Genomic DNA, 19,750 nt, shown 5'->3' with positions numbered 1-19,750 from the left:
TTCTTTATTTCAACATAAAGGTGTCTCGTGGAAACACGAGACATTCAGCAATTGTAAGTCGAGATATGTCGTCTATGGTATCCTTTGTCCTTGCGGACTCCTGTATATTGGTAAAACGAATCAGGAGGTTCGGCAAAGAATTTCCCAGCACAAATCCAGACTCAAGAATCGAGTAGAGACAGCACCCCTGGTCAATCATTGGAATAGATTGAACCATCAAATCAAAGATCTAAAATGGACTATCATTTCCAGGGTGGAGCGGGATCCCCGAGGAGGGGACTGGGATGCTAGACTCTCCAAAAGGGAAGCGCTCCTCATTGTCAAGTTTAACACGGCCGTTATAGGTCTAAATGAATTGTCAGAGATTTATAAACTGTAAAGACAACATGGTCCTGTACAATGCGAGTTCCTGTCCACTTATCTTGTTCATGAAGGCTAAATGATTTGTCAGAAAACTGTAAAGCAGTATTAATCTTTCCCTTCGTGTTCGTGAAGGCTTCATTATGTTGATCCCACCGACAGGTTTTGCAATAATTTAGCTCGTAAACTGTCGGTCATTTTTTAATCACACTCATTTTTCAATCACACTTTGTCTAAGCGCATGCGCAGGCGAGTAGTGTTCCACCCGCGTCCATGGCTATTTCTGTAAGTAACCCAAGGAGACTGACACCGGCCCGTCGGCGCATGTTCAGGGGACTAGTTCCGTACAGACGCCCACACGAAACGTCGGCTGTCAGTTGCAGCGCGAGATCAATTCCCATCAGGTAAGACTCGTTACAAGCTCCTGTAGTTTACATTCCTCCCCTTTTTTCCCCACTTTTATAAATCCTTGTGTCCGCTTATTTCTAGGATTTACATCCTTCCTTGACGGCAGCTTATTCGTCTAAGTTCACGTCCGCCAACTGAGCCAAGTGTCTGCCACAGTGCAGGTATTTAATTTAACTCTTTCATGATTTATATACTTAGATTCAGTATAAAATTAGGATCGTTGTGTATGCCCCGCATTTCCGAAATATACCCGGTTTTCAATGGAGCCTTTAAGTAGATTAGTACATTGCTCCTTGTGAATGCTACGTGACCATAATTGCCCACTTTTCTATTGCTTTTTACCTTAGTTTTTGATGCGTAGACAAGTAACATCCACCTTGGTTTTGTAGGACCCTCCAACCAAACCATACGAGGAACTCTTGCCCTTGATCCCCCTAGATCCGTATACCTTTAACGGACTTCTAGGCTGATTATTCAGCACGGTAAGACACTTGGTGACAAACTTTTGTGACTTGAGGCCTCCACAGGCCATATTTGGACGGTCATGAGCAAATTGTTACTTTCTTACTTTTTTAGTGAGATCATCTTCTCGCGCCACCCCAAGACACCTCCTGCGCCTGCCTAAAGATTTAGTCCACTTTCGCTGATTTCCTGTTTTAATAGACAGGTACAGCGATTTTCCTATCTCCATGATACGCTTTGTTGCCGGTGTGATGATTTTCATCTCCTTTACATAATTATCCTCTTCTCCGCAGAGATTTCTGCCCCACTACGCCTTCCAAGTAGCCTTGCAGACCTGTTGGGTAAGCTGCTTGAGATGGTGGTGGTTCACTCTTTAGTTTAACATAGGCACACTAAGAATTTTATTACATAGAGATCATTTTTATGTTTTTCAGATATTCCATTGGCCCTGAGGAGAATCCCTCTTTAACTCAGATTGGGATTCGAAACGCGTAGGCCCTTGTATCAAGTGTTGCTCTACTTTTAAAACCCAAGTGTTGAAAAATACTGCACTTGAGTTTTGTACACATTGCCATACAAGTTTTTCATCAAATAATCTATTTGGTATTGAATTTCAAGAGTACTGTGTTCTAGGTTGATAAGCATTTGTGTATTATACCTTATGTATTGATTTATTGAGCAACCTTTGCTTTTCTTTTCTCAACTTATTTTTCTCGCTGACATACCCGTTATTGAGGGAATTGCTAGATCTTGTATGAATGGATGGATGTACTTTTGAACGACTGTGATATGTCTGATTAGTATGAATGAGTATCTATATTGTCATAATGGTGTTGAGTTTAATGGTGTAGTGTCTCATTGTATATAACATGTAAAAATTTAGAAAAACTTTTTCTAAAAATTGAATGAATAAATCGCTATTAATTAGCAAAATCTCGGGCGGAAATGAGATTTCTTCCTTTGTGAGTTGAATTCATGTGTGACTAGCTGTATCAGTTTAGGCATTTTCCTTTGTTATATAGATTGTTAGTATAAAACAACATAACATGCAGGGGTGATTGTTTATGTAAAGGAAGGAACACCTTCCTGTACATAATCTTTGCAGGCAATTTGTTGTTACTATTTGTGCTGCAGAATGCAGCACACATGGAAAAGCAAAATACGAGGAGAAATGAAACATTTCTCCTTGTATCGCCATTCTAAGACCAGGTATTCCCTGTTGATATTTCGGCGCTGACCCATACTTGTAAATATGGTCCAGCATCAAAAAGCAATGGCTGTTGCGGTGAAATGCCCACTGCAACAACCAATGTATGCCCTATTCATGCTAAGTGCTGCGTGAATAGGGGAATTATTTACAAGGCAGGCTTAAGCCACGCTAAGTGGCTTAACGCTTCCTTGTAAGTAAGGCAAAGAAAATAACGCTACCAGAATGTTAAAAAGAAGTGATGTTCAGGTGGTGTTAACTCCTTGTAAATATGCCCCTAAGTTCTCTGAATCATGCAGGTAAGAGGGAGAAATGCACACCGCATACCAGTTGAACTAACAGGATGTATGACATTACAACGCATGCTTTTACATCGCATGCTTTTACAACGCGATTTTTACAACGCATACCATTACAACGCATAGTGCTTTTAGGCGCTGGATAGTGAATTGTTTAATTTACTATTCCAACTCCAGTCCCCGTGGATAGTAGGGAAGGTGTTGGATAGTACATTAAACACATTCCCTATCCTAGAGCGCCCCCCCAGCGCAATGCGTTGTAATGGTTTGCGTTGTAAAAGTTGCGTCGTAAAGGCACTGCGTGGTAAAAGTTGCGTTGTAAAGGTTGTTTACCGAACTAACAACAACAAGAGTACAAAGTTCTACAATAGCATTAACGGCACCACTCTACTGAAATTGCAGACAAGCAATGTTAAAGCTGATGGCAGCAGCAGGCTTAGTTTGTTTAAGCACCTCTATGCAATGAGGTAATCCCTACTTTTTGGGCCCTCATAATTCTTAAACTAAAATATAGATTTCATGCATAACAAAAATGCGCTTATGGGATAACAGAACTGTATCTTCCATTCTGTTGAATTACGATTAATATTGTATCACCATGGCTGCATTTGTTCTGATTTCAATATGTAATCATACTGTTTCTCACAGGCCTGTCATAGAGGAGCCTCCACGTGTCCATTGTCAAATCACAATTTCCCTCCTAATGAGGCAAGGGGCTCTGTGAATCAACAGCTTCCAACCTTTCGTGTCTATTCTGGTTACCTTTCCCTTGATCATATTGTCTAAATGCAAACTAAAAGAGGTATTCTCGGGTGATAGGTGATGCAATATTCATATGTTCAGTGCAATGTGCACCACTGTCACTCAGAGAACGAGAGACGTATAAATGATTATTTTTCTGCTGAACACTGAGGCACGCATATGATTAGGACATGATGGTCTGGATTGCCGATGCCATGTATAGGGTGCTAATTTGCAATGAGGTGACCTACATATAAAAATGAGGTGCTATATTACTCCATTCCTACCTTCAGCTGACATTGGAGGGTTAATGTTTGGAATTACCACAAAAAGTTAAAAAAAGACATCAACTCGATGGACTATACGTACTCATCTTTAATATTTACCTTAGAAAAGGAGAGGTGGATAAGGAAACAGGCTCTAGCGATCGACACCACCTGATAGGAAAACAGCCAAGTGGGGTGTGGTCAGAGGTATTCTACCTGACCCTGCTGAATGTCTACCAACCCCACATACGCATGCTAACACAACAAATTGCCCCTTGAGATGGCAAATGCTTCCAGGAGTTAGAGTTTCATGTGTTATGAGGTTGTGGAGGAGGCGTTTCAATTAGTTAGTGGCGGGAAAGAGGAAACACCAACACCTGTGGGTCTCTCACAGCAGCTGGCCAGCAGGCACCATAATTGGGAACCACCGTTGAATAGGACTCTTTACAATGAATGCACTTTTCATGCATTCCATTACAACGCGGTCGTTACAACGGTTGCGTTGTTTCAACACGAACCATTACATCGCAAATCGTTTCAACGTCTTGCTGTAGGGGCGCGCTGGATTTAGGAATAGTATTATTTACTATTCCTACTTCAGTTTGTGCAACCGCAGGGAATGTGTTGGATTGTAAATCCGAAACCAGCGCGCCCCCTACAGCAAGTTGTTGAAACGGCTTGCGATGTAATGGTACGCGTGGTAACAACACAGTCGTTGTACTGACCGCATTGTAAAGGAACCGCGTTGTACCGACAGCGTTGTAAACGCTGTTTACCCCACCATCAAAGTTATTGGCTTAAAAATCAGGGAGCTGAACTCCCTGATTTATCAAATGTTCATCTTGAACCAATTATATTACCTTAGACGTCGCATCTATTTATTACAGTAAACATACCTGTTAAAGAAGGATGAGCAAAGAAAGAAATCATGTTCAAGAATTTCGCTTCAGGACTAAACAAGACGAGGGCGACAGAAGGTGGCCTATTGCTTACCACAGAATTCAAGGGAGACATCACTACACAATGGAACTCATGTGATGGCCATATGTTGGCCCTTACAGTCAAACAGGGGGTACACCTATTCAGTTATTATAGGTTATATCTCATTGTCAGAGCACACTCAAATTTCTCTGTCTTTGTTGCTACCCTAGCATGGTTGACCCACACAACATTGAGGACTTAAGGACAAACATCTGCACAGCACAGCACAGCAGACATAACCTATACCATTTCGAGATTTTCTGAAGAAAACAAGACCTCTTGTATAGCAAGATAGGTGATTATCTGGATGATATCTCACTTACCAAATTCACAAAAGAGCAATCTGCTCCTTTAAAAACTCCTGAACAAGTCAGTGAGGTACTGCGCCCAATGGGAAGCTGAAGATAGTGAACACACAGCAAATAAATGAACGTCATACACCTCTGTTTCACGAGTTATTTGCTTATCTGCTCACTCAAGTCTTGATCTGGCTCTTTCAATATCTTTGTATCCACCACAAAAATATACAAAACTATGTCTTAGGATTTGATCACAGTGACACCAAAACCAGTCAGTCAGCTGTACTCAGCTTTGCAGCTCTTTCTGCCCAATATCCTTTTTGAACGTAGGTGTGAAGATTTTCACTGGGATACTAGCTGATAGACTGGGGAAAGTCACATCCCGCCAGATTGAGCCAAACAAGTTGGGATTTATATTCATTTGTAACAGCAGCAGTAACACCAAAACCATTGAGAACCTTATGGACACTATGCACAGGGCAAAGAGGGTGACTTTATACTGTTGTTGAATGTGGGAAAGATGCTTGATCGGGTCCGTTGGTTTTCTTCAGTGGAGACCATTAGAGCAATGGGATGGGTGTTAGATTTAGGGGATGGTTATCCACCTGCAATGGGAATCTTACAGCTGTGATTTATTCCACCAGGTGTGTTTCGTCCCATTTCAATATCGGTAGGAGAATGAGAGTGAGGTCTTTACTTTCCCCTCGGCTATTCATACTTACACTGGGACCCTTGATCACTAGAATCAGATGCAATGAGACATAAAGGGAATACATATGATTCAATTGAACATAAACTAGCCACATATCTCGTAAATTGGTAGTATGAGCCATGATTCTTTCCAGACTTAGGTTTACCTGCTTACCTAAGTTGTCTCCTACATGCATCTCAAAACACTGCAGTTCATCTGCTTTTCAACCTCCAAAAAGGTTCCCGTTCTTCACCTTTTCTTCGCCAAACTCCCTGTCTGCAGAAGGATCGCCCTTAAAGCACTCACAATGGCACACCAGGCATTGCACTCCAGCCCCCATTATCTGAATAAATGAATTAAAGTGTACCAGCCAAATAGAAACCTACGGTCTAGTAAGGCTCATTTGCTTTTAGCCCCTCGTAGTTCCTCTTTTCTAGCAGGCTCAGCCAAAATATGGAATCTCCTTCCTGTGCAACTCAGGAGCCTAGAAACTAAATCTGCCTTGCACAAACCCTGAAAGATATATCTTTTTAGCCAGGAAGCATTCACCTCCTCCCTACGTTTTCATGCTGCAACGCCGGGACACTCTTTTGAGTAGCTGCCGCGCTATACAGATAACGTCATTCATGTATGTGGATGACACACTTCATGTCACATACACAGAGCACACTGCCCGTCCTGGCACAGAGCTGGCGATATATGGCACGGTCTTGTGTTTCCTGGTGAACCTTGACAAGTTTCTAACCCCCATCTCACCTTCCCCGATAAACACATTTCATCGTTCAAGGGACGATTCCCGTTCCAATAAGAGGATTCCTCCATCCCTTACCTGGAGATTCAAGTTGTGCAGACCCTAAAAAACATCCGGCATATAAATTCTGATAACCTCATTAAAAGGGTGCATGTCACATCCAATCCTGGTATTTGAAAGGTCTTTACTGGGTGGGTTTTCTGAGCTCCATTAAAATGACTTATCTCCGAAATATGCTATATACATTCTTAGTTTTTACACGTCTAGCTAGAGGCTCAACCCTCAAGTGGTTGCCGAAAATCTGAGATAACATCATTTTTGCAGGCACACAATCAAAAATAGCCTCCTGAGCCCTTTTCAAAAAGGGGGATTCGCCTACCTAACATTCAGAGGTCCAAGCCTCCAAATTGAGGTATATTGTAGGAGTGGGCGTAAATTGTGAAATTCCGGGTAGAGTAAGTACACGAAATTATGCATAATTATGCCAAATGTATCTTTCCTTGGAAAAAGTACCCTAATGGTTCGGTAAAATTTAAACTCGAGATTTCCAGTTGGTTTCTGTTTGCTTGCGTACAAAACACTGCTACTCGTGTTCAGATGTGCAGTTTAGCATTTAGAAATTACCTGAACTGTCCAATCAAGTAAAAAAAAAAATTTTTGTTGACTTTCCACATTATAGGAACTGCACTCGCACTTAAAACACCACCATTCACATTCAAAATTGTAGTTTCAATCTAAAAAATTGCATGAATTGGTCCGCTCTGGTAAATAATCTACCTGAAATGCCAATCCCGTTAAAAAATGATCCGAATGATATATGTTGTGTAAAAATTTCTCCTCAAAATGACGCAACGTGGAGTAATGTGGCAACCTTTGTAATTTTGCTTGGAATTTGTTACACAAAATTACGCAAATGACTCTGGCACAATTAAAATTATGCCCAGGCCGAGTATATAGCTGAGTGCGTTTAGGCTGAAACAGAGAAATACTGGTGTTTTATCATCCGAACACTGGCAGGAGTGAAAAATTAAAGTCAACTACACAAGTAAGTGGTATCATGCACAACAGTAGTTACCATGATGCATTGGGGCAAATTGAGTGCTGGGATGTGAAGCAGTGTGCTCCCACTCTCCTTCTGTTTGAAAAGGGAACTTGAGCTACTGAGCTGATGAGCTTGTGTTGATGCACCTGCGCCCAGTGAGTGGTACATAGACCTGAAAAGCCTTTGGGCAGCTTTCTAGCACCCCCACATTGACTTACTCTCTACTGATGAAGGAATGAATCCAAAAACACGTGCCTAGAGTTACACAGCTCAAGCTGCACCAACAAGAGTTGAAAATTAAAGACTACTACTGAAGTGTTTTCATGCACTGCATTTACCATGATGCACCGGAGCAAATTGAGTGCTGGAGTGGGAGGCAGTGTGCTCCCTCCCTCCTGAGTGGCAGGAGTGTACATTTTTCAAGTCCTCTGGATGCCTTGAAAAGAAAGGGCTTGGGCACTATATTCTACCCCGATAATGAGGGCAACATTAGAGGTGTGGGATAGGCCCCTCTTATGGGCAGCTGGTAATTTACACCAGCACTTAGGGACCGTACCTTTTAAATTGGGAGAACTAAGAGGTATAAGAGTCTTTAGGACATACGTGAATGAACAAAAGTTCGACCTTCCACAGGCGTTAGCTTCCAGCATGGTATCCCAGATTCTGAACAATTTGTATACACCCAAACTAAACAATGTGCCCAAAACTCTGCAGTTCAGCCTGAAGCTTGTAGATCCTATACTATGTTTGTGAGATTGCTTCTGCAGTGAAAGAACAGTAAAATTCTGTTGTCGGATATATGCATTCTGCGGACTGCGGAGTATGCTCTTGCTAAATGTCTTAGGCAGATATGATGAGAAAAGGGACTCAGTAAAGAACTGTCCTGGAAGGAATGGTCCGTGATGTTCACTTGTGCTGCAATATGGTACAGCCAGCTATTACTCAAGAAGTACTACATAAGATAGTCTCTTACTGGTACATTAGGCCAGGCAAAGAGTGGAGGTAGGACAAAAGTAGCACTGCCCTATGCTGGAGGGTGTGATATAAACGGTACCTTGATCCACCTTTTTGGGGACTACCCCAACCTATAGCAATACTGAAGAGTGGTTCTAGATGCTATAGATGATATTTTTCAGATGCAGCTTCTCAGGTTCCCCACTTATGTAAAACTTGGAGTGGTCGATCAACAAAGCTTCCCATTGCATTCCACAAGAGGAGGTTTATGTCACTAATGCTCTGTGCACTTGAACAGATGATAACTGCTATGTTAGGCAAGAATAGCCCGCCATATGTGAGAGACTGGATTTCCTGCCTTTGGAACATGCAAGGGATGGAGAAGACTGCTAACTATTGTTGGTACAATGCATTTTTCTGAAATGAAATGACGAACGAGCACTCTTGAACCAATATCTATCCTCAGATATCGGAGAACTTACCTTACCCAAGTCCTGGAGGGCACTACAATTAAACAACCAGGACAATCACTTACCCCACTTTAAGGTGTCACAGCAAGTCACACCGACCTTCTCATTAAAACAAACAGAAGGGTCAAAGATGTGAGATGGATGGGAAGGGGGGGGGCAGCCAGCACCTTCCATGTGACACTAGTACAAAGCTATACCCTGCTGATGAGCCCATAACAGGGACGAAACTGGTCCTGGGTTGCTTGTGTTTCAGTTTAGGGTGGACCTGGCTTGGAAGTCCAGGCTGGACTTTTATCAATGTAGCAGGGTCAAGACTGATTTGTATATAGCTGGGTCCAATCTGAGGTGGCAGGGGGTGCAAAATAATGATGGATTGGGATGCGGCCTCGAGTAATATCCAGTGGCTCAGATTTATTTCAAGTATTTAATTCATCACATTTTGTATACTTTAGTAGGGTGGCTGGATGTAGGCAACCATGAACTTTGCTGGTGTTATAAGGAATTAAAACCTTAAGTAGTTTCTTTCTGTGTAAACGTTTGGACATTAATATTTCAAAGCTAAAGTGACACACATTAAGATGTCTTTCTTCAGTGTCAGGTTAATGTCTTAAATTTGAAGTCACAGTAACATTTTTCTATCCTCTTTAAATTTATCAGGGATATCACTGTTGATTAATAACAAACTATCAGTTAAACATGTTACTTCATTTCATGACTATATATCCAATATTTTCCAACAGCCAAAGCTCGCAAAGCATTCAGACACATTGAGTGATATTTTTTGATAGAAGACAGCAATGGTATATCTGCCTTTCTGGTTAAGAGGGGTGGAACCACCACTCAGGCAACAACCAACTTGTCAGGGTGGCCCACAAAACTCACTTAATTAATCCACGCTTAATCCTCTGGTAGATTAGTACAAAGCAGTCAGATTTAATTTGGAGGCAATGTGTAAAGTATTTATGCAGTACACAAACAGTAATACAATGAAAAGGCAACACATTAAAAATCCCAAACCCATTTAGAAAAATAGTGCAAAGTTTATAAATAAAATTATACCAGAACAACAAAATGCCAATCAGTAAAACTGGAGAAATACAATTTCAAAGTTTTACTTGAAAATAGCACCTAAAAGCACAAAGCGCCACACTCACTAGGCCAGGGGAAAGCCACAAGTTCAGGCCGATAGTGATGAAGTGCCGGGCTCCGGTTGGATACAGGGATCAAGTTAGTCCCACTGAAGAGTTACCTTCTGAGTCTGGCACAGAGAGATCTATTCACAAGGAGGAGGCTGCGAGGAGCAGAGAAAGCATTGCAGATGGTTGTCGCTGTACCTCGAAGAGCAGGCTGGTTGTCGTGGGCTGTCATCATTACAACAGGAAGAGCCGGTCAGGTGTAGTGGATGGTCATTGCTGGAGCTTCGCTTTGGCAGTCACCTTTGTCTGTTGGTGCTGTAGTGTGAGTGTATATTTCACATTGCTGGACGTCATTGAAGGTCACTGTTAAAAGAAGAGCATGTCTCACCAGAGCTTCACATTGGCGGTCGCCATGTGTGGCAGAGTTTCAGTGCAAAGGGGCCCATTCCTGGTCACAAAGAGCCATAACGTTAGACTGTCACCTTTTCTTCTTTGAAGGAGCTCAAACCGACACCAGCCATGGGTGCAGAACCTAGGGGACACCTCTTCGGGATCAGGACCTCCCTTCAGCAGAGGTCAGCAAGTCTCAGGCAGGTCCAGTTGTAGGTCCAGTCAAGTTTAGTGCAGGAGGACATCTGGGAACTTGCAAGGAGGCCTCTGGAGCTTGTTATGTCCCTGTCGCTAATACAGGAGGTCAGGCAACTGACCCTTAGAGACATTGAAGTTAACCTGGGATGAAGGTAAGCAGAGTCATTTTCCTTCATAGGCATCAAGGCAGTCCTCAGCAGCAGAGTAGTCCTCAAGAAGCAGTGCAGCCTTTCTGCTGTAATGTCCACAAGTCCATGAGTGTTTTAATGAATGGCTCTGTAAGCCCAGTATCTATACCTTGTGCCACGCTTTGTGTGGTGTGACTCCTTGTCCCACCCCCACATCTGATTCTAGAAAGTTCTTTGCGTTATATAGAGAATGCTTAATTCTGTTTCTAATTTTTTTGTCTACCAGTGTGCTTGATGAACAATCCTCCTAGTTTGCAAAATTTTCTTGCTGCATATTGTCATCTGATCTGGCACCCGAAGCCAGATCTTTTGTGATAAACCTAAACAATAGCTTTCAGAAGTACTACAAAGAGAGACTTAGGATCCACCCATATGTTGGTGGACAGGAGTACATAATTTGACTGGGCAGTTGTTGTGTACTTGCATGGAAAAAGTGTTTTGATTCAATGCAGCTGTGATTATTGTGTGTATGCAGCTGCCTGAGCCAGCAGCTGTATGACTGCCCACAAAAGGCTCACTAACACGGATAAAGTATCAAGCTTTCATTCGGATGGAACTTGAATTTGTAGAGGCATAGTCCTAAGTAATTTATAGTGTTTGTTTTTCTCTGGCAGCAGCACAGATCCCCTTCCATTTCTGTTATTAATTTTAGATTTCAGAGTGCTATTTGTGAGCAATACGGTATGCCCTAGGCTACAGTATTACACATGCATTTTTTGGTCTACCCTAACAGTAAAGTTGTAACCTGACTGTAGATAATCAACAAGAAAGAGCTATCAGAGTAGGATTGAGAGAGGGGCTTAGACTTAGAGTAGAGTATTTGAAAGGTCTGGAGTTGTGTGTTTCCTCTAAATAAAGTCCTTTTGGACTTACACTCATTACAGCAGGACTGAGCTGGTGATGGTGACAAGCCAATGATAAAGCTTATAGGCCTGATTGTTTATTATGACAAGGCACAATAAAGGCAGTAGATATGAAACATTGATTGTGAAATGCATAGGTTAAAGTCAATAGGCATTTAAAGGTGTTCTGTTATTACTATGAAGTAAAGCCTACAGATAGGTATCTTGTGACATGGAATCTCACAGTTTACCATACTAACCAAGGGTTTTGGTGTTGGTTAACCCCTCTGACAAACTGTGGGTAGAGAATATTTGCACTTTGTGCAGCAAGTGGAGGAGACTGCATTGATCTGGCAATTTTAATGGTGAGTCTGCTGTCCAAGATGATGCTCCAGTTGCAGGTGTGGTCTGTCCGCATCGGTCCAAGTTCGGAGGGCCACCATGTGTTGTTCCATAAGGAGGTGTTGTTCCCGGAGATCAGCTCTTCCGTCTTGTCCATGTTGAGCTTCAGGCAGTTGGTTTTCATCCATTCAGTGACGCTCATCATGCAGTTGTGGAAGCTGGTCATAGTGGTAGACGGGTCTTTGGAGAGAGAGAGAGAGGATGAGTTGGGTGTCGTCTGCGTAGGAAATGAAGTTGAGGTTCTGATGATGTTTGCTAGGAACGTACTGCAGGTGTTAAACAGAGAGGGACTGAGGGATGAACCACGAGGGACACCACAGATGGTCCTCTTTGGTTCTGAAGTGAAGGGTGGTAGGTAGATTCCCTGTGTTTAATCCAGTGAGGAAGGATGCAACTCACTTGAAGGTGTCTCCCTGGATCCCGATGTGGTGGAGTCTTTTGATGAATGTGTGCTGGGGACTCAACTGTGAATTGTTATTATAGTAAGGTACAGGCTGTGGACAGAAATATCGTAATACGCAATCTCACAAATTATCATAGTAGACAAAGCCTGAGAGTAAAAGATTTTCACACAGATGTTTCTTGTTGGTCCGTTTAGAGAGGGGTTGCATATTGTGTTGCCAACTGTAATGCCGTACATATTTGTACTTTTCGAACTGTATGCATCAAGATTGCCAGACTTGAGCCCTAAAGTAACTATAACTCCCACCCCCACTACGCACAGTGTTGTCATCAATGCTGTAATTCAGATGTTGCAGTGATGTAATTAATGAGGTCATAGAACATGTCATTAGTGTGTAATATGTGATGTACTTAGCGGTGCATGATGAGTTTGTGAGTTCAATTCAATTAAAAAATACTTTATTCGGATAAAACCATATCCATAAAAGCACATCAGGCACGATAATGTAAAAAAGACAAGGACATAAGCATAGTGGAATTCATTAACATTGGTCATAAATACACAATATTTGAGACACATATTTTAAATAAAAGCTCATGCATGAAAAAGGGAAAATACCTTTCACGGGTTACATATCATATTGCGGGCCTGCAGTGCAATTCTCAGAAAAGTGCAGACGCGAAAAACTAGCTCTTCATCTGCCAGTGTAAGTATCCTCCTGTACGCATCTACCAGACTGATGGGTATATTTCCTTAGAAAAATGGGATTAAAAGCCATTTAGCGTATTTTATGTAAAATTTATAGAAGAATAAAAAATTTAAAATGGTTTTATTGCATTGTCCATCACACAGGCAGGGAAGGGAGTCAGGATTTGCATTATAACCCAGGGGAAAACAGAGCAAAAATGTAACAGTGCCTGCCCTTAAGTGAAAGAGGAGACCCCTCTCCCAATGGCTCATGGGCAAGATGAGGTGAATAGCCAGTGGATACACAATATGCTCAATAGTCATAAAGTTAAACACAGTTGATTTCTTAGATTCCCTCGCTATCCTTTCTGTGCCATAAAGTGTATAGAGTGCATTCCTGAGACCATTTTTATGTACAGTCTCAGCTGTCCCTGTATTTAAAAAGAGCCCGCCTAAGTGAACACTGCATAGGCTCTGAGACACCCCGGTCAGCCACAGGATGTCCTCCCCTTTCTCGCAGTTAATACCGTCGTCTATGATTTCTCTTGTAAGGGATGCGGCCTGATTTTTCCATATGGCGAGCCAGAAGAAAGCAGGATGGGCTCTTATAAAATCATCTATATAATTAAAATTAAGTTCTTCATGGCAAACATACTTAGCAGTGGAAATTGGTGCACCTAGTAGTTTCCTACAAAATATATTTTCTTCTTGTTGAATACTATGGCACTTGGCAATACCCCAAACCTCTAAGCCATAGGTGGCTGTTGGTATGCACTGGTATTAAAATAAAATGTATATGGCTAAAATGGCCCCTGTTCTCTTGGGCCGTGGGAGACCAAGAATAGAGTTGGTGGCCTTTGAGAACTTGATCCTGCAAAACGCCATGTTCGGACCAGGAGCAGTTTGAAGCAAAGACCAGCCCTAGATAGGGAAAAGTGCTGGTGCTTTTTAATTTTTGATTGCCCAGAGACATAAAATTTAACTGGTGTTTCCTTGGCTTGCAAGACATAATAAAATATTTTTTTTAATTAGCCCCGAGGTCCAGACTGGCCATGAAGTCAACAAATGCATGCACTAATGTGCGGAACTCATCCAGTGTTCAGCCCATGAGGACCACATCATCAGCATATAATAGCTCAGGGAATGTCTTACCCTTTATTTTAGGAACATCATTGGTTAATGGTTGTGCAGACCATTAATGTAAATGATAAAAAGGAGATGGGCTTAGACACAACCCTGTCTAACCCCTCTGCTTACTTCGATTTCATCAGAGACATCACCCCCACTGCTAATCCTAACCTGGGCCTTTAATAAATGCACCAGGAAATGCTCCACTGCCTCATTCAAGCCATAGGCCAAGAGAATGAACCAAAATCTTGACCTATTGACAAAGTCGCAGGGAGATGTCAGATCCATATATGGCAGGTATATTGGCGAGCGCCAAGCTATAATGTATTTACCGATACTTAAGTTGAGGTTTAGGCATTATTCGTTAGTACCTACTTTACTCTTGAAACCCATTTGGCATGGCTCTAGGATACCGTTACCCTCAGTCCAGTCTAAGATCTCATTATATAGAACTCTGCCCAGGATTTTTAAGGTGTTATCTATTAAGGAAATTGCCCTGTGGCAGTTGGGTTGAGAGCGATCTCCCTTTTTAAAAATCAGGACGATAGTACTTATCGACCATGTACTAGGTAGCTGGGCATACGTTAAATTGTTAAAAACGTTTAAGAGAAGAGGCGCCCAAAAGTCTGGCTTATGTTTAATGAGGTCAATAGATAGCCCATCTGGGCCAGGGTCTTTATTGCCCATACTCTGGTGGATGGCTTCTTCAACCTCAGACACCGTTATCTGAATCCTAGATAGGGCCCTATGCCCTCTTGTGCAGGGGCAGTGTAGATCTTAGAGAAATGGTTTTCCCACGTCTCGCTTTTTTTGGTACAGCTTATAGGGGTTAATAGCTGCCCCATAGCCCTCAAATCTTTAACAGCTGCCCAAAAAGTGTTCCCCTTTTTTTTACTTGCAGCTTTGGCAAGTGCTTCCCAACTTCTTTTAAATGTCCCCTTTCCCTTTAATAGTCGCTAGCTTATTCCTCAACCGTGCAAATTTCACTAGTGAGTCACACCTTGGACTGGTTAACAGTGCCTTGCGTAGCTGTCTGGTGGTCTCAGAGCACTCATGGTCAAACCATCTAGGTCCACATTGCACAGAGGGAAAAGGCCTCGAAATTAAGGATTTAATTACCAAACAAAGTTGAATACAATCATAAACTGCCTCAGGGTGTGGATCAAGGGCCGATAAGCAGGAGTTGATGAGGTGCAGGTTAGCCTTAGTTAGTGTCTGAAACAGTTTCGTGTTGTCAATGCCCCACCAAATCAATCATAAGTTGTCGGTGGAAGGTGACAAATTTTTGGCGCCACCTTTGAGGTGAACGTGGACCGGGGAGATATTCTTAGTACTGTTCTAATTTGGTTATAGTCCCCATGAGTTGTGGCAATAACTTCAGTTTTCACTAAGTAATTCTCAAGGGCGGGAGAAATAAAAACATAATCTATGGTGGAGGCACAGCCCCTCCCTCGGAATGTCAGCTCAGGAGGGTTATTGTCTGTTGTTATGCCCACTATTTCCATGACATTTGTAGATTGTTTGTGTTCAGGTGTCCAGCCAGTTCCATACCCCTGCAACAGGTTTGGCCACTATTACAGGGCCCTGAACTATATGATGTGTCTGATAAGCATGGGCGGATTTTGCGAATTGGCAATCCGCGAACTTGCGTATATACGGATTCGCAATCCGCAAAATCCGCGAACTCTCGCGAATTTGCGGATGTTTTTTTTTGTGTTCGCAAGGATTTCTGCCAGTTCGCGAGGGTTCTGTACAAGTTCGCAATTGCGAACTTACTTGTCGGCTCGCAACGGCCGCGACTATGTTGTTTCTACATCTGGTTCATCATCACAGGTTCACAGCACCCTCTGTTTCACCACTGCCACCCTGTGGTACACCCATGCCACCCTCTGGTACATCACTGCCACCCTCTGGTTGGTTTATCACTGTAGATTATTGGGGTGAAAAAAAGCAAGCACACCTGCCCTGCTTCAACTGACATGAATTAATTTGGGGTTGATTAATGTGTCACTGAATTTAAACTTCCAGTCTGGCTGGCACCTGCTTCCTTATCTGTAATTTGCTTTCTGTTGCAGTGCAATTTCTTTTCACAGGACCTTTGTGGCCTATAGTTGCAAGTAGGCAACTGAACTCTGAAGGTGCCCCTCAGGAAGCACTACAGGGAATGGTTACTAATGATAAGATTGAACTTTTGCACCTGCTGAGAGCTTTCAGTTTTGTCTGTAATTGCTTTCTGTTGCAGTGTAATTTTTTTAACAGGACCTTTGTTGTATACTTGTAGCTATTCTCTGAGCCTGCTGTGAGGGTCAGAGCAGGGTCATAGAATAGTTGCAAGTAGGCAAATGAACTCTGAAGGGGCCCCTCAGGAAGCACTATAGGGAATGGTTACTAATGATAAGATTGAACTTTTGCACCTGCTGAGTGCTTTCAGTTCTGCAAAAATCCAAATATCCAGCAGCATCCACAAAAAGTAATCCTTCCAGGTCAAGATCCAAATCAAAGTGACCAGCACATGAAGAAAGCACTGGGAGGAGCCTGGTGGACAGGAACAGGAAGTTGGAGACTGTGGGGCACTTCCTTCCTCCCACCCCCACCCCCCAAAATGGACTCCTTGCAAAGAAAAAGTGCAGGCAACTGTCAACCTGAGGAGTTATTCTGATAAAAATCATAATTTTCAAGGTTTATGCTGCCTGCTGGTGGATTTCTTGTGCAAAATTGCAAATTTTGCAATCTCGCAATTGCGAGATTGTCGCTGCCCGCCGCATCTACGTGTTCGCAAGTGTTTACTCCCGCGAAATTGTATAGTATTCTAGTTGGCAAGTGCGACCAAGCAAAAAATCCGCTTCGCACGGATTTTACGAATTTTCGGCAAGTTCGCGAGAGTTCGCGGATTGCGCATTTACCGAAAATCTGCAAAATCCGCGAGCGGAACGGATTTTACGCCCATGCTTAGTGTCTGATCATTTTGCATTAAAATCACCTCCTAGGCAAATGCCTGCTTTATTAATAAATTCTTTCTGGATACTAAATTAGCAATGAAGTCAAATAAATTGATAAAGTTCCCGTTGGGTATCAAATAGAAATCTTTGTTATAAAAAGGTATTAAGTAAAAATAAATACCCCTTTCGTATAACAGAATTTGGAAGTTATTAATTTTAGAACATAGGGCGTTGATGCTACCACCAGGGATGGTTCAATTCAATTCAAATGATCTTTATTCGGAATTAATTCATCCATAAAAGTACACACAGGTTAAAATGCATAAAAGGTTTGATAAAAACAAATTAATTTTGTTATTATATAAACATAGCTTTTTTCAATTACAAGTGAGTGATTATATATCAAAGCATTGTTTATGCAAATGGCAATATTACAAAAATTCACAGTGTGTGGATATTTTGCTTTATAGTTTCCACAAAAATCAGATCCATTTAGCCCAAACGACTAAATGACTGTGTGCAAATATACAATATTTGAATGTACATAATGCAAATATGAAAAGTGACAAAGTGCAGATAATCACGTGTTCATTAGTCAAGTTCCATAGTTGCCCGTGACCGCGCACTGGCTTTAAGAAAACAACTCACTGCAAATATAACCTCATCAGAAAGCATCATTTGAAACATTCTCATTGCCTGATTAAAATCCCTTAACCACTTGGCTGCTAAGGGTCCTCGACGAGCTCCATTGACTTTCCATTGAAATCAATGGAAAGTCCATGACGAGTTACCCTTGTCATTAGCGCTGAAGTGGTTAAATCATATTTACGACAGTATGGCATTAGATATTGGGAAGTATACAGTTTATAAAAGCCGCAGAAGAAATGGGATCGTGTTTATCCAGATTGACAAACCCCCCGAGGGTCGACCAGACTTGGGAATTCAGACTACGATGTTATGACATTCAAACCCGTCAACATAAAGTTCATGTCTCTTGAAACATAACTATGTCCTGCAGTTTTACTAGGTTTAACCAATCTGGATCCCCCAGTCCAGACCAGAGGCCTGCCATGTTCCAGCTCAAAATACTCAGATCTGAGTCAACCCGGACCCTAAGTGGCGCTTGTTGTTCATCGATCCTTGTAGCATGGGGAGGGAGTATGAGCCCATTGGAAGTGTCGAATGATTCAATTGACGATAGCGGTCAGTCCTGGGTGTCAAGATCAGATAGAGCCTGGAACCTGTTGTGTAAGTTTGGGAATGCATGCTCGCTTACGGGGGGCCCAGAAGTTGGTTTATAAAAGTAGCCCAATGGTAGGGAGAAGTGTTGGTGCTGAAATTAAGTGTGTAGTCACAGGGTCTCAGTAGCGATCACACCGTGGATGTCCAACGGAAGTTAATCACAATGCAATCTCCAGCTCTATTCTTAGTGGACATGCGAACCCACCCAACTCTGCGAGCCATGATGATCTCATTCAGGTCTGACGGGTGAAACCTCCTGTTCATTGTTCATTGTTCAACTGTGAAATCCCATTTGATCCTTCCCCTGGAGTGTCAATACTTGCAGATGACTGCATCCATGCAGACAAACAATTTCGAGACGCGCCAATTCTGGGTGGTTGTTTCCTTTTGGCGCAGGCAGGTTTCCCCGCATTTCCTCCTATGTTTGCAACCAGGTTTCCCACATTTGTAGGTGTATCAGTGGTGCTTTGGGACTCAGGTATACTACAGCCAATTGGAATCGTCCTGACATGCAGGGTGATAGCAGTGCCAGGTCGCCAGTAGGTAGTTATGGTTAGGACCTTGTTTCTATTGTTTTTTTCCTTTTGTTAATATCTTTGGCGCCGTTTGACTAATCTTCACAAAATTTTCAGTACTAATGGCCCTCTCACTTTACCTGCTCTCTTGAAAATTTTGGGGTGATCCGTCAGGCAGGGGGCATAAAAAGGGGGGCCCTTTTCTCCATGTTAATTTCTTTAGGAAACTCTTCACGCATTTACGGCCCGAACTGCTGAACGGAATTAGACCAAATTTGGCAGAAAGGTAGCTCTTGGTCCAGAGTGCACTCTTTTTGTTAAGTGGAGTAAATCCATGTATTAGTTGCTTAGTGGTCACACTTGGAGAGAGCCCAGCTGCTGCTGCAGTCTCGCTGTGGCGGTAACACGCCACGGCACTAGGAACGGGGAGCCAGTGATGCAGTTCACTAAGTGGGGTTTGAAGTAAGACTGGGACAGCACTCACTCACTTGGGAATATTTTTTAAAAGATCGGAATTGAACACGGTGACTCACTCGAGGCGAAAGCGGCACTACGAAGACCAGGAGGCCACAGTGTGGCCACGCCCGATGGGACGGGAACTAACTTTTAAAAGCCTGAAACCACCGCAGTTCTTTAGCCTAAGTCCTGAGCCCCTGACAAAGTGCTGACCTGCATGAAACGCGTTGGGCTGGACTATTTTTATTTAGATGTGAAGTTCCTTTCCTGCATGCCCAAACCTGCTTCCATTA

Source organism: Lissotriton helveticus, chromosome 7, assembly GCF_964261635.1.
Source record: "Lissotriton helveticus chromosome 7, aLisHel1.1, whole genome shotgun sequence".
NCBI classification, from domain to species: domain Eukaryota; kingdom Metazoa; phylum Chordata; class Amphibia; order Caudata; family Salamandridae; genus Lissotriton; species Lissotriton helveticus.
The sequence above is the reverse complement of the archived record's forward strand: the minus strand, read 5'-3'. Positions refer to the sequence as shown.